Genomic DNA, 15,015 nt, shown 5'->3' on the forward strand with positions numbered 1-15,015 from the left:
TGTTGGTGAGGGGGGTGTTGGTGTGTGTTGGTGAGGGGGTGTTGGTGAAGGGGGTGTTGGTGAAGGGGGTGTTGGTGAAGGGGGTGTTGGTGAGGGGGTGTTGGTGAGGGGGTGTTGGTGAAGGGGGTGTTGGTGAAGGGGGTGTTGGTGAGGGGGTGTTGGTGAGGGGGTGTTGGTGAAGGGGGTGTTGGTGAAGGGGGTGTTGGTGAGGGGGTGTTGGTGTGTGTTGGTGAGGGGGTGTTGGTGAGGGGGTGTTGGTGTGTGTTGGTGAGGGGGTGTTGGTGAGGGGGTGTTGGTGAGGGGGGTGTTGGTGTGTGTTGGTGAGGGGGTGTTGGTGAAGGGGGTGTTGGTGAGGGGGTGTTGGTGAAGGGGGTGTTGGTGAGGGGGTGTTGGTGAGGGGGGTGTTGGTGTGTGTTGGTGAGGGGGTGTTGGTGAGGGGGGTGTTGGTGAAGGGGGTGTTGGTGAAGGGGGTGTTGGTGAAGGGGGTGTTGGTGAGGGGGTGTTGGTGTGTGTTGGTGAAGGGGGTGTTGGTGAGGGGGTGTTGGTGAGGGGGTGTTGGTGAAGGGGGTGTTGGTGAAGGGGGTGTTGGTGAGGGGGTGTTGGTGTGTGTTGGTGAGGGGGTGTTGGTGAGGGGGTGTTGGTGTGTGTTGGTGAGGGGGTGTTGGTGAGGGGGTGTTGGTGAGGGGGGTGTTGGTGTGTGTTGGTGAGGGGGTGTTGGTGAAGGGGGTGTTGGTGAGGGGGTGTTGGTGAAGGGGGTGTTGGTGAGGGGGTGTTGGTGAGGGGGGTGTTGGTGTGTGTTGGTGAGGGGGTGTTGGTGAGGGGGGTGTTGGTGAGGGGGGTGTTGGTGAAGGGGGTGTTGGTGAAGGGGGTGTTGGTGAAGGGGGTGTTGGTGAAGGGGGTGTTGGTGAGGGGGTGTTGGTGAGGGGGTGTTGGTGTGTGTTGGTGAAGGGGGTGTTGGTGAGGGGGTGTTGGTGAGGGGGTGTTGGTGAGGGGGTGTTGGTGTGTGTTGGTGAGGGGGTGTTGGTGAGGGGGTGTTGGTGAAGGGGGTGTTGGTGAGGGGGTGTTGGTGAGGGGGTGTTGGTGAGGGGGTGTTGGTGTGTGTTGGTGAGGGGGTGTTGGTGTGTGTTGGTGAGGGGGTGTTGGTGAGGGGGTGTTGGTGAGGGGGTGTTGGTGTGTGTTGGTGAGGGGGTGTTGGTGTGTGTTGGTGAGGGGGTGTTGGTGAGGGGGTGTTGGTGAGGGGGTGTTGGTGTGTGTTGGTGAGGGGGTGTTGGTGAGGGGGTGTTGGTGTGTGTTGGTGAGGGGGTGTTGGTGAGGGGGTGTTGGTGTGTGTTGGTGAGGGGGTGTTGGTGAGGGGGTGTTGGTGAGGGGGTGTTGGTGTGTGTTGGTGAGGGGGTGTTGGTGAAGGGGGTGTTGGTGAGGGGGTGTTGGTGTGTGTTGGTGAGGGGGTGTTGGTGAGGGGGTGTTGGTGTGTGTTGGTGAGGGGGTGTTGGTGAGGGGGTGTTGGTGAGGGGGTGTTGGTGTGTGTTGGTGAGGGGGTGTTGGTGAAGGGGTGTTGGTGTGTGTTGGTGAGGGGGTGTTGGTGAGGGGGTGTTGGTGTGTGTTGGTGAGGGGGTGTTGGTGAGGGGGTGTTGGTGAAGGGGGTGTTGGTGAAGGGGGTGTTGGTGTGTGTTGGTGAGGGGGTGTTGGTGAGGGGGTGTTGGTGAGTGTTGGTGAGGGGGTGTTGGTGAGGGGGTGTTGGTGTGTGTTGGTGAGGGGGTGTTGGTGAGGGGGTGTTGGTGAAGGGGGTGTTGGTGAGTGTTGGTGAGGGGGTGTTGGTGAAGGGGGTGTTGGTGTGTGTTGGTGAGGGGGTGTTGGTGAGGGGGTGTTGGTGTGTGTTGGTGAGGGGGTGTTGGTGAGGGGGTGTTGGTGAAGGGGGTGTTGGTGAAGGGGGTGTTGGTGTGTGTTGGTGAGGGGGTGTTGGTGAGGGGGTGTTGGTGAGTGTTGGTGAGGGGGTGTTGGTGAAGGGGGTGTTGGTGTGTGTTGGTGAGGGGGTGTTGGTGAAGGGGGTGTTGGTGTGTGTTGGTGAGGGGGTGTTGGTGAGGGGGTGTTGGTGAGGGGGTGTTGGTGTGTGTTGGTGAGGGGGTGTTGGTGAGGGGGTGTTGGTGAAGGGGGTGTTGGTGAAGGGGGTGTTGGTGTGTGTTGGTGAGGGGGTGTTGGTGAGGGGGTGTTGGTGAGGGGGTGTTGGTGAAGGGGGTGTTGGTGTGTGTTGGTGAGGGGGTGTTGGTGAAGGGGGTGTTGGTGTGTGTTGGTGAGGGGGTGTTGGTGAGGGGGTGTTGGTGAGGGGGTGTTGGTGAGGGATGGTGTGTGTTAGTGAGTGTGTGTTGGTGAGTGTGTGTTGGTGAGTGTGTGTCGGTGAGGGTGTGTTGTTTGTACCTGTCAGTCCATCTGTCTCCTGTGGTTAAATGATGGCCATTTCCTGGAGCTGAATTGGTGTCACTTGGAGGGAGGTGATGTGAAGCCCCACCCAGTCCATTGACGCTGCTGCCCTGCACGACCAGCTGCTGTTCACAGCCCACTCAGCACTGGGCATTCCACCTGCCTCACACTGTTCCTGCCACTTCGGCAAATCTACAGGGATTTACATCCACCTCCAGCGACACCGTGTCAGACAGGACAGACTCAATTCCTCAGGTAACAACATTGTGCATTTACCTAGCACCTTTGATGTGATAAAACAAACTCAGGAACATCACTCAGGTAGAATCCCACTCTGAGTCAAGTTGCAGGATCTCAGGGGCAGGCGAGAGATCAGGAAGGTCAGTTTTAAGGAGGGGGTGTAGGGGCTGGAGGGGGTTACAGAGTTAGGGAGGGGTGTAGGGGCTGGAGGGGGTTACAGAGATAGGGAGGGGGTGTAGGGGGTTACAGAGATAGGGAGGGGCTGGAGGGGATGACAGAGATAGGGAGGGGGTGTAGGGGCTGGAGGGGGTTACAGAGATAGGGAGGGGTGTAGGGGCTGGAGGGGGTTACAGAGATAGGGAGGGGGTGTAGGGGGTTACAGAGATAGGGAGGGGCTGGAGGGGGTGACAGAGATAGGGAGGGGGTGTAGGGGCTGGAGGGGGTTACAGAGATAGGGAGGGGGTGTAGGGGCTGGAGGGGGTTACAGAGATAGGGAGGAGGTGTAGGGGCCGGAGGGGGTTACAGAGATAGGGAGGGAGTATAGGGGCTGGAAGGGGTGACAGAGATAGGGAGGGGGAGTAGGGGCTGGAGGGGGTTACAGAGATAGGGAGGGGGAGTAGGGGCTGGAGGGGGTTACAGAGATAGGGAGGGGGTGTAGGGGCCAGAGGGGGTTACAGAGAGAGGGAGGGAGTGTAGGGGCTGGAGAGGGTGACAGAGATAGGGAGGGGGTGACAGAGATAGGGAGGGGGAGTAGGGGCTGGAGGGGGTTACAGAGATAGGGAGGGGGTGTAGGGGCTGGAGGGGGTGACAGAGATAGGGAGGGGGTGTAGGGGCTGGAGGGGGTTACAGAGATAGGGAGGAGGTGTAGGGGCCGGAGGGGGTTACAGAGATAGGGAGGGGGAGTAGGGGCTGGAGGGGGTGACAGAGATAGGGAGGGAGTGTAGGGGCGGAGGGGGTTACAGAGAGAGGGAGGGGCTGTAGGGGAGTTAAAGAGATAGGGAGGGGCTGGAGGGGATGACAGAGATAGGGAGGTGTAGGGGCTGGAGGGGGTGACAGAGATAGGGAGGGGGTGTAGGGGCTGGAGGGGGTGACAGAGATAGGGAGGGGGAGTAGGGGCTGGAGGGGGTTACAGAGATAGGGAGGGGGTGTAGGGGCTGGAGGGGGTTACAGAGATAGGGAGGGAGTGTAGGGGCCGGAGGGGGTTACAGAGAGAGGGAGGGAGTGTAGGGGCTGGAGAGGGTGACAGAGATAAGGAGGGGGTGTAGGGGCTGGAGGGGGTTACAGAGATAGGGAGGGGGAGTAGGGGCTGGAGGGGGTTACAGAGATAGGGAGGGGGTGTAGTGGCTGGAGAAGGTCACAGAGATAGGGAGGGGGTGTGGGGGTTGGAGGGGGTTACAGAGATCGGGAGAGTTTGTGGATATGGAACGTTGGGAAGTGCTCCCATAGCCTTGTGCAGTATTCCCAGTGAGGAGTCAGGGGATTGATGAAGTGATAACAGTGATTTTGTTAAAGATTTATCAGATAATGATCTGATTCAGGATGTACCGACCAGAGAAAGTGCAAAACACGATCAACTCTTGGGAGATAAGGCAGTGCATGTGACTGTGGTGTCAGTGGGGGAGCACTTTGGGGCCCGTGACTATAATTCTATTAGTTTTGAGATAGTGTTGGAAAGGATAGACCAGATCTAAAAGTTAACCTGGAAATCAGGTGCAGTGCGGTGAGTCAGTGGTTAGCACTGCTTCTGCCAGGCACCACTGGAGACCTGGGTTCAGTTGCAGCCTCAGATGATTATCTGCGTGGTTCCACCCCACGTCTCTGTGAGGGTGTGTGTTGGTGAGGGGAGATAGCTTTGGCAAATAGAATTAAGGAGAATCCAAAGGGTTTTTACAAATACATTAAGGACAAAAGGGTGACGAGGGAGAGAATAGGGCCCCTCAAAGATCAGCAAGGCGGCCTTTGTGTGGAGCCACAGGAGACAGGGCAGATACTAAACAAATATTTGGCATCAGCATTTACTGAGAAAAGGACATTAACGGGAGAGAACTTTGGGAAATAATTAGTGAGATCTTCAAAAGTATCAGGTATCTTGAAAATGACAGAAGAGGACATCTTAAAACACAAAGATGGATAAATCCCCAGGGCCTGATCAGGTGTACCCGAGAACTCTGTGGGAAGCTAGAGAAGTGATTGCTGGGCCTCTTGCTGAGATATTTGTATCATCGATAGTCACAGGTGAGGTGCAGGAAAACTGGAGGTTGGCAAACGTGGTGCCACTGTTTAAGAAGGGCGGTAAAGACAAGCCAGGGAACTATAGACCAGTGAGCCTGACCTCGGTGGTGGGCAGGTTGTTGGAGGGAATCCTGAGGGACAGGATGTACATGTATTTGGAAAGGCAAGGACTGATTAGGGATAGTCAACATGGCTTTGTGCGTGGGAAATCACGTCTCAGAAACTTGATTGAGTTTTTTTACAGAAATAACAAAGAAGATTGATGAGGGCAGAGCGGTAGATGTGATCTATATGGACTTCAGCAAGGCATTTGACAAGGTGAGATGAGATTGGATCTCGGGGGAGCTAGCCAAATGGATACAGAACTGGCTCAAAGGTAGAAGACAGAGGGTGGTGGTGGAGGGTTGTTTTTCAGACTGGAGGCCTGTGACCAGTGGAGTGCCACAAGGATCGGTGCTGGGCCCTCTACTTTTTGTCATTTACATAAATAATTTGGACGTGAGCATAAGAGGTACAGTTAGTAAGTTTGCAGATGACACCAAAATTGGAGGTGTAGTGGACAGCGAAGAGGGTTACCTCAGGTTACAACAGGATCTTGATCAGATGGGCCAATGGGCTGAGAAGTGGCAGATGGAGTTTAATTCAGATAAATGTGAGGTGCTGCATTTTGGGAAAGCAAATCTTAGCAGGACTTATACACTTACTGGTAAGGTCCTGGGGAGTGTTGCTGAACAAAGAGACCTTGGAGTGCAGGTTCATTGCTCCTTGAAAGTGGAGTCACAGGTAGATAGGATAGTGAAGAAGGCGTTTGGTATGCTTTCCTTTATTGGTGAGAGTACCGAGTACAGGAGTTGGGAGGTCATGTTGCGGCTGTACAGGATATTGGTTAGGCCACTGTTGGAATATTGTGTGCAATTCTGGTCTCCTTCCTATCGGAAAGATGTTGTGAAACTTAAAAGGGTTCAGAAAAGATTTACAAGGACATTTGAGCTACAGGGAGAGGCTGAACAGGCTGGGGCTGTTTTCCCTGACGCGTCAGAGGCTGAGGGGTGACCTTATAGAGATTTATAAAATCATGAGGGGCATGGATAGGATAAATAGGCAAAGTCTTTTCGCTGGGGTCAGGGAGTCCAGAGCTAGAGGGCATAGGTTTAGGGTGAGAGGGGAAAGATATAAAAGAGACCTAAGGGGCAACTTTTTCACACAGAGGGTGGTACGTGTATGGAATGAGCTGCCAGAGGAAGTGGTGGAGGCTGGTGTAATTGCAACATTTAAAAGGCATTTGGATGGGTATATGAATAGGAAGGGTTTGGAGGGATATGGGCCGGGTGCTGGCAGGTGGGACTAGATTGGGTTGGGATATCTGGGTCAGCATGGACGGGTTGGACTGAAGGGTCTGTTTCCGTGCTGTACGTCTCTATGACTAGTGAGGGGAGGGGAGCAGTGTGTGTGTGGGTGGGTCGATCGAGGTGGGGGGGGTCCCACTGGCTGGGATTGTGGGATAAGAGGGTCCTCAGTATAGATGGGGTGGGCAGGAGAGTGGTGTAGCAGTCCTGTCCCAGCAGATGAACCACACCCCTCCCTCCCTCCCTCATGTCAGTCTGCAGAGAGGCCAGATGCTCGCTCAGGAGAGAGTTACACCCGGACAGGCCATTGGGCCCAACCCTCTGTGTGAGCTCAAAGAAATGATTCCCCCATTCCCAATAAATCCCTAACAGCCCCCACCCCCACACTCTCTCTGCATACACCCCTTTTCCCAAAGTTTCCCTGACATTCCAACGACATGTTGAGAGTTCCTCGTGAGTCTGAACATCTCCTCCCACCAGCTCGCGGTTTTAAAAGAAAACAGGCTTCTTGGAAGCAGCTTGTTCAGAGGTTTCCACGTCAGGCTGATGAGGGAGGAATGCAGTTTGGCGACATGCTGTAACTCCGGCCCTGTTTGTCCTTTGTGTTCAGGGAGCTGGGCCGGTTCCCAGCTGACAATTCACCGTGCCCCGGCCCATCCCTCACCGTGCCCCGGCCCATCCCTCACCGTGCCCCGGCCCATCCCTCACTGTACCCCGGCCCATCCCTCACCGTACCTCAGCCCATCCCTCACCGTACCCCGGCCCATCCCTCACCGTACCTCAGCCCATCCCTCACCGTACCTCAGCCCATCCCTCACCGTACCTCAGCCCATCCCTCACCGTACCTCAGCCCATCCCTCACCGTACCTCTGCCCATCCCTCACTGTGCTCCAGCCCATCCCTCACTGCACCGCAGCCCCCTTCCCAATCGCAGAGAGGTGGACCTGGAGGCACTGGCTGAAAACACAGCTTTCGAGAATCTGCTCCCTTCACTGAGTAACCAGGCTGAATAGAACGTGAGGGGACCGTGAGGACGGCAGGTGCTGGAGATCAGAGTCCCGAGTGTGGTGCTGGAGAAGCCACGTTTTGGGCATAAGCCCTTCATCAGGAATGATAAGATCTTTTACTCAGAGAGGGATCGAAGCTAGACAGACAGTTTGGTTACATGGAGCATTGGGTAGGCGAGGTAGGGAATACTCCGAGCAGCTCGGGATCTAAGGAACGCTGTTAAGTTTCAAAGGAGCTTTACTGGATCAAAACCTGGAATGGGGGGGGGGGGGGGGGGGAAGTGATTTAATGAGGAACAATTAGACAGACCGGGCTGGTTCTCACTGCAGGTTGGGAGAGTGTGAGGTGATCTGACTGAAAGGTATAAGATGGTGAATGGTCTGCACAAGGAGACGATGGGACACGGGTTTAAAATGAGGACTTACCACCTCAGGACAGAGAGGAGGAGAAATACCTTCATTCTGGGCGTTGCGCAGCCCTGGAATGTTTTGACCTCAGGAGGCGGGGAGGAAAGTCAGTGACTACTCTGAAGGAGAAAGTTGAGAAATTCCTGGTGAGGTAGGGGGGGTCAAAGGCCATCACGGAGGAGATGGGCAGGTGGAATTTGAAACACAAGGAGATCAGGTTGAAATGGCCAACCCCTCATACGCTCACATTTGACTCATGGGAGCAGCTGGTGGAGCTGACACAGATGGCAGGGATTTCCCACCAACCGAGGAAGGGTGGTCGGGGGGTTGTTCAATGACACACAACTGTCACTCCCCTCCTCAGGACACCCTGGGAAACTCAGCTCAGCACCGGGCACACAGCAACGAGTGACACACACACACACACAAGGAGACACGCAGCCAACAGCAGCCACTGACATTCAGACACTGATATACCCCGGCACAACAGAAACTACCCCCAACCCAACCACCACCAGCCCTGCTCCAGAAGGGAATTACAGCGAGGAGGGTGGAGGGGGAGACAGTGAGGGGGGAGGATGGAGGGGGAGACAGTGAGGGGGGAGGATGGAGGGGGAGACAGTGAGGGGGGAGGGTGAGACAGTGAGGGGGAGGATGGAGGGGGAGACAGTGAGGGGGGAGGATGGAGGGGGAGACAGTGAGGGGGAGGATGGAGGGGGAGACAGTGAGTGGGGAGGGGGAGACAGTGAGTGGGGAGGATGGAGGGGGAGACAGTGAGGGGAGAGGATGGAGGGGGAGACAGTGAGGGGGGAGGGGGAGACAGTGAGGGGGGAGGGGGAGACAGTGAGGGGGGAGGATGGAGGGGGAGACAGTGAGGGGGGAGGATGGAGGGGGAGAGAGTGAGGGGGAAGGATGGAGGGGGAGACAGTGAGGGGAGAGGATGGAGGGGGAGACAGTGAGGGGAGAGGATGCAGGGGGAGACAGTGAGGGGGAGGATGGAGGGGGAGACAGTGAGGGGGAGGGGAGACAGTGAGGGGAGAGGATGGAGGGGGAGACAGTGAGGGGGGAGGATGGAGGGGGAGACAGTGAGGGGGGAGGATGGAGGGGGAGACAGTGAGGGGGGAGGATGGAGGGGGAGACAGTGAGGGGGGAGGATGGAGGGGGAGACAGTGAGGGGGAGGATGGAGGGGGAGACAGTGAGGGGAGAGGATGGAGGGGGAGACAGTGAGGGGGGAAGATGGAGGGGGAGACAGTGAGGGGGAGGATGGGAGGGGAGACAGTGAGGGGGAGGATGGAGGGGGAGACAGTGAGGGGGAGGATGGAGGGGCAGACAGTGAGGGGGGAGGATGGAGGGGGAGACAGTGAGGGGGGAGGATGGAGGGGGAGACAGTGAGGGGGAGGATGGAGGGGGAGACAGTGAGGGGGAGGATGGAGGGGGAGACAGTGAGGGGCAGGATGGAGGGGGAGACAGTGAGGGGGAGGATGGAGGGGGAGACAGTGAGGGGGGAGGATGGAGGGGGAGACAGTGAGGGGGGAGGATGGAGGGGCAGACAGTGAGGGGGGAGGATGGAGGGGGAGACAGTGAGGGGAGAGGATGGAGGGGGAGACAGTGAGGGGGGAAGATGGAGGGGGAGACAGTGAGGGGGAGGATGGGAGGGGAGACAGTGAGGGGGAGGGGAGACAGTGAGGGGGGAGGATGGAGGGGGAGACAGTGAGGGGGAGGATGGAGGGGGAGACAGTGAGGGGGGAGGATGGAGGGGGAGACAGTGAGGGGGGAGGATGGAGGGGCAGACAGTGAGGGGGGAGGATGGAGGGGCAGACAGTGAGGGGGAGGATGGAGGGGGAGACAGTGAGGGGCAGGATGGAGGGGGAGACAGTGAGGGGGGAAGATGGAGGGGGAGACAGTGAGGGGGGAAGATGGAGGGGGAGACAGTGAGGGGGAGGGGAGACAGTGAGGGGGAGGACGGAGGGGGAGACAGTGAGGGGGGAGGACGGAGGGGGAGACAGTGAGGGGGAGGGGAGACAGTGAGGGGGAGGACGGAGGGGGAGACAGTGAGGGGGGAGGACGGAGGGGGAGACAGTGGGGGGAGGACGGAGGGGGAGACAGTGAGGGGGAGGATCGAGGGGGAGACAGTGAGGGGGAGGATGGAGGGGGAGACAGTGAGGGGGAGGATGGAGGGGGAGACAGTGAGGGGGAGGGGAGACAGTGAGGGGGGAGGGGAGACAGTGAGGGGGGAAGATCGAGGGGGAGACAGTGAAGGGGGAGGGGAGACAGTGAGGGGGGAAGATGGAGGGGGAGACAGTGAGGGGGAGGATGGGAGGGGAGACAGTGAGGGGGAGGGGAGACAGTGAGGGGGAGGATGGAGGGGGAGACAGTGAGGGGGAGGATGGAGGGGCAGACAGTGAGGGGGGAGGATGGAGGGGGAGACAGTGAGGGGGAGGATGGAGGGGGAGACAGTGAGGGGGGAGGATGGAGGGGGAGACAGTGAGGGGGGAGGATGGAGGGGCAGACAGTGAGGGGGGAGGATGGAGGGGCAGACAGTGAGGGGGAGGATGGAGGGGGAGACAGTGAGGGGCAGGATGGAGGGGGAGACAGTGAGGGGGGAAGATGGAGGGGGAGACAGTGAGGGGGAGGGGAGACAGTGAGGGGGAGGACGGAGGGGGAGACAGTGAGGGGGGAGGACGGAGGGGGAGACAGTGAGGGGGAGGATCGAGGGGGAGACAGTGAGGGGGAGGATCGAGGGGGAGACAGTGAGGGGGAGGATCGAGGGGGAGACAGTGAGGGGGAGGATCGAGGGGGAGACAGTGAGGGGGGAGGATGGAGGGGGAGACAGTGAGGGGGGAGGATGGAGGGGCAGACAGTGAGGGGGGAGGATGGAGGGGGAGACAGTGAGGGGAGAGGATGGAGGGGGAGACAGTGAGGGGGGAAGATGGAGGGGGAGACAGTGAGGGGGAGGATGGGAGGGGAGACAGTGAGGGGGAGGGGAGACAGTGAGGGGGGAGGATGGAGGGGGAGACAGTGAGGGGGAGGATGGAGGGGGAGACAGTGAGGGGGGAGGATGGAGGGGGAGACAGTGAGGGGGGAGGATGGAGGGGCAGACAGTGAGGGGGGAGGATGGAGGGGCAGACAGTGAGGGGGAGGATGGAGGGGGAGACAGTGAGGGGCAGGATGGAGGGGGAGACAGTGAGGGGGGAAGATGGAGGGGGAGACAGTGAGGGGGGAAGATGGAGGGGGAGACAGTGAGGGGGAGGGGAGACAGTGAGGGGGAGGACGGAGGGGGAGACAGTGAGGGGGGAGGACGGAGGGGGAGACAGTGGGGGGAGGACGGAGGGGGAGACAGTGAGGGGGAGGATCGAGGGGGAGACAGTGAGGGGGAGGATCGAGGGGGAGACAGTGAGGGGGAGGATGGAGGGGGAGACAGTGAGGGGGAGGGGAGACAGTGAGGGGGGAGGGGAGACAGTGAGGGGGGAAGATCGAGGGGGAGACAGTGAAGGGGGAGGGGAGACAGTGAGGGGGGAAGATGGAGGGGGAGACAGTGAGGGGGAGGATGGGAGGGGAGACAGTGAGGGGGAGGGGAGACAGTGAGGGGGAGGATGGAGGGGGAGACAGTGAGGGGGAGGATGGAGGGGCAGACAGTGAGGGGGGAGGATGGAGGGGGAGACAGTGAGGGGGAGGATGGAGGGGGAGACAGTGAGGGGGGAGGATGGAGGGGGAGACAGTGAGGGGGGAGGATGGAGGGGCAGACAGTGAGGGGGGAGGATGGAGGGGCAGACAGTGAGGGGGAGGATGGAGGGGGAGACAGTGAGGGGCAGGATGGAGGGGGAGACAGTGAGGGGGGAAGATGGAGGGGGAGACAGTGAGGGGGAGGGGAGACAGTGAGGGGGAGGACGGAGGGGGAGACAGTGAGGGGGGAGGACGGAGGGGGAGACAGTGGGGGGAGGACGGAGGGGGAGACAGTGAGGGGGAGGATCGAGGGGGAGACAGTGAGGGGGAGGATCGAGGGGGAGACAGTGAGGGGGAGGATCGAGGGGGAGACAGTGAGGGGGAGGGGAGACAGTGAGGGGGGAGGGGAGACAGTGAGGGGGGAAGATCGAGGGGGAGACAGTGAAGGGGGAGGGGAGACAGTGAGGGGGGAAGATTGAGGGGGAGACAGTGAGGGGGAAAGATCGAGGGGGAGACAGTGAGGGGGAAAGATCGAGGGGGAGACAGTGAGGGGGAAAGATCGAGGGGGAGACAGTGAGGGGGGAGGGGGAGACAGTGAGGGGGAGACAGTGAGGGGGAGGATGGAGGGGCAGTGAGGGGGAGGATGGAGGGGGAGACAGTGAGGGGGAGGATGGGGGGGGAGACAGTGAGGGGGAGGATGGAGGGGGAGACAGTGAGGGGCAGGATGGAGGGGGAGACAGTGAGGGGCAGGATGGAGGGGGAGACAGTGAGGGGCAGGATGGAGGGGGAGACAGTGAGGGGCAGGATGGAGGGGGAGACAGTGAGGGGCAGGATGGAGGGGGAGACAGTGAGGGGGGAGGATGGAGGGGGAGACAGTGAGGTGGGAGGGTGGAGGGGGAGACAGTGAGGGGGAAAGGGTGGAGTGGGACTGAGGAAGGAGTCACGTGCCCTCAATCCTGATGTTTACAGTTCCTGAGCAGCATGTGCCTACATCCTGGATGTGTAACCACCATCCTGCTGTCTCTGACTGGGTCTGTGATACCAACAAGATACCAAACCTGTTTCGGAAACAAACACAGGTGTGCTCCCGCCGAGTACAGGACACCAGGGTCGACATTGTGGAAGGAGCAGTTTTGTGCGGGTTACCGAGTTACAGAGCAAGGGCTGGATAGACTGGGAGGGGAGGGGGTGTCAGACATGGAGAGAAACACAAATATACTAAAGGCCTATGATGAGAGAGTGTCGCACTGTCAGAGGGTCAGTGCTGAGGGAGTGTCGCACTGTCAGAGGGTCAGTGCTGAGGGAGTGTCGCACTGTCGGAGGGTCAGTGCTGAGGGAGTGCCGCACTGTTGGAGGGTCAGTGCTGAGGGAGTGCCGCACTGTCGGAGGGTCAGTGCTGAGGGAGTGAGCACTGTCGGAGGGTCAGTGCTGAGGGAGTGGGCACTGTCGGAGGGTCAGTGCTGAGGGAGTGGGCACTGTTGGAGGGTCAGTGCTGAGGGAGTGGGCACTGTTGGAGGGTCAGTGCTGAGGGAGTGTCGCACTGTCAGAGGGTCAGTGCTGAGGGAGTGCCGCACTGTCGGAGGGTCAGTGCTGAGGGAGTGCCGCACTGTCGGAGGGTCAGTGCTGAGGGAGTGGGCACTGTCAGAGGGTCAGTGCTGAGGGAGTGGGCACTGTCGGAGGGTCAGTGCTGAGGAAGTGGGCACTGTCGGAGGGTCAGTGCTGAGGAAGTGGGCACTGTCGGAGGGTCAGTGCTGAGGGAGCGGGCACTGTCAGAGGGTCAGTGCTGAGGGAGCGGGCACTGTCGGAGGGTCAGCACTGAGGGAGTGGGCACTGTGGGTCTGGGGGTGGGGAATGTCAGTCCGGGGGGGTGGTGGGGGGGGGGAAGGGAGTGAAGTTGGGCTGGCTCAGGGAGGAAGTATCTGAGTTTGTTTTGACTCCCCCCCCCCCCACTAACCAGGAGCGAACGTTTCTGAAGCTCTTCTGAAGGATAGGCTGGGTTTCCTGTCTAACGGGTTTTACACAGCTCTCTGGTGACTATCGAACACGTAAACATGTATCGAACATGGATCCTGCTTGGAGTTGGTCTTTCGGTTTCTGTCTGAACCCATGTTTACTCAGAATGTTGTCTGACTGTTCCACTGCCTGGGGCATCATAGCAAGATTCCGATCCTTATCACACACGCGACGTTCCCAAAGGATAGCGATGGGCTGCAGGATCACTGGCCTGTTCTCTTTCCCCTCTGTATAGACTATGTCTGACTATTCCAATGTTGTGGACTGAAATGAGAAAAAGCCTAGTTTAAAAACCAGTAAGCTCCTGAAAACCCGAAGCGAGCCAGTTTATTCTTCCTCGCCAGTTGTTGTAAGCTGTGGCTTTAAGCAGTAACAGAGAGACTTTGCAGTGAACGTACCAGTTGGCCTGTGGCTGCTGTGAAGAGGTGAGAGATACCTGGCAAAGGGAGATTATTCTGTTTGCTAGGGCTTGTTCTTCAGTCTTCACGGTGAGCCTGGAGCTTGGGCCCCGGAACTGCTCCTCAGTTTTCCTTTGCCTTTCAACTGAAACACAGCAGCCAACCATTGCATAGCAAGACCCCATACTCAGCGATGTGGGATGACCCAGAACATCAGGGTGTTGTGATATCAGTACAGGGATAAATATTGGCGCCAGGACCCTGGTGAGGCCCCCACCGTCCTCTTCGCCCCTTTGTGACCATGGGGCCTAATACACATGGACCCACCCCCGAATAGGTCTCAGTTCAATCTTACATCTGAAAGACAGCAAATCCGACAGTGCGGCACACCCTCAGCACTGACCCTCCGACAGTGCGGCACACCCTCAGCACTGACCCTCCGACAGTGCGGCACACCCTCAGCACTGACCCTCCGACAGTGCGGCACACCCTCAGCACTGACCCTCCGACAGTGCCCACTCCCTCAGCACTGACCCTCCGACAGTGCCCACTCCATCAGCACTGACCCTCCGACAGTGCCCACTCCCTCAGCACTGACCCTCCGACAGTGCGGCACACCCTCAGCACTGACCCTCTGACAGTGCGGCACTCCCTCAGCACGGACCCTCCGACAGTGCGGCACACCCTCAGCACTGACCCTCCGACAGTGCGGCACTCCCTCAGCACGGACCCTCCGACAGTGCGGCACTCCCTCAGCACTGACCCTCCGACAGTGCGGCACTCCCTCAGCACGGACCCTCCGACAGTGCGGCACACCCTCAGCACTGACCCTCCGACAGCGCGGCACTCCCTCAGCACTGACCCTCCGACAGTGCGGCACACCCTCAGCACTGACCCTCTGACAGTGCGGCACTCCCTCAGCACTGACCCTCCGACAGTGCGGCACACCCTCAGCACTGACCCTCTGACAGTGCCCACTCCCTCAGCACTGACCCTCTGACAGAGCCCACTCCCTCAGCACTGACCCTCTGACAGAGCCCACTCCCTCAGCACTGACCCTCTGACAGTGCAGCACTCCCTCAGCACTGACCCTCCGACAGTGCCCACTCCCTCAGCACTGACCCTCCGACAGTGCGGCACTCCCTCAGCACTGACCCTCCGACAGTGCGGCACTCCCTCAGCACTGACCCTCCGACAGTGCGGCACTCCCTCAGCACTGACCCTCCGACAGTGCCCACTCCCTCAGCACTGACCCTCCGACAGTGCCCACTCCCTCAGCACAGACCCTCCCA

The 15,015-nt window shown here is 59.3% G+C and overlaps 1 protein-coding gene across 2 annotated transcripts in view; it reads left to right on the plus strand.

Moving 5' to 3' along the window:
* The first annotated feature begins 2,569 nt into the window (after positions 1-2,569).
* LOC122543799 (muscarinic acetylcholine receptor M1-like) overlaps positions 2,570-15,015 on the plus strand; it is a 31,535-nt gene continuing 19,089 nt past the window's right edge. The window contains exons 1-2 of one of the 2 annotated variants that reach the window (XM_087983835.1): positions 2,597-2,670; positions 5,132-5,205. The gene's annotated coding sequence lies outside the window, so the exon portion shown is untranslated. Of the gene's footprint in view, positions 2,671-5,131; positions 5,206-15,015 lie in introns of both variants that reach the window. The other variant, XM_087983834.1, reaches the window with a different exon arrangement.

The sequence above is a fragment of the Chiloscyllium plagiosum genome, unplaced genomic scaffold (assembly GCF_037043375.1).
Source record: "Chiloscyllium plagiosum isolate Xiang-an unplaced genomic scaffold, Cpla_swu_hap1 HiC_scaffold_46, whole genome shotgun sequence".
Classification (NCBI taxonomy): Eukaryota; Metazoa; Chordata; class Chondrichthyes; order Orectolobiformes; family Hemiscylliidae; genus Chiloscyllium; species Chiloscyllium plagiosum.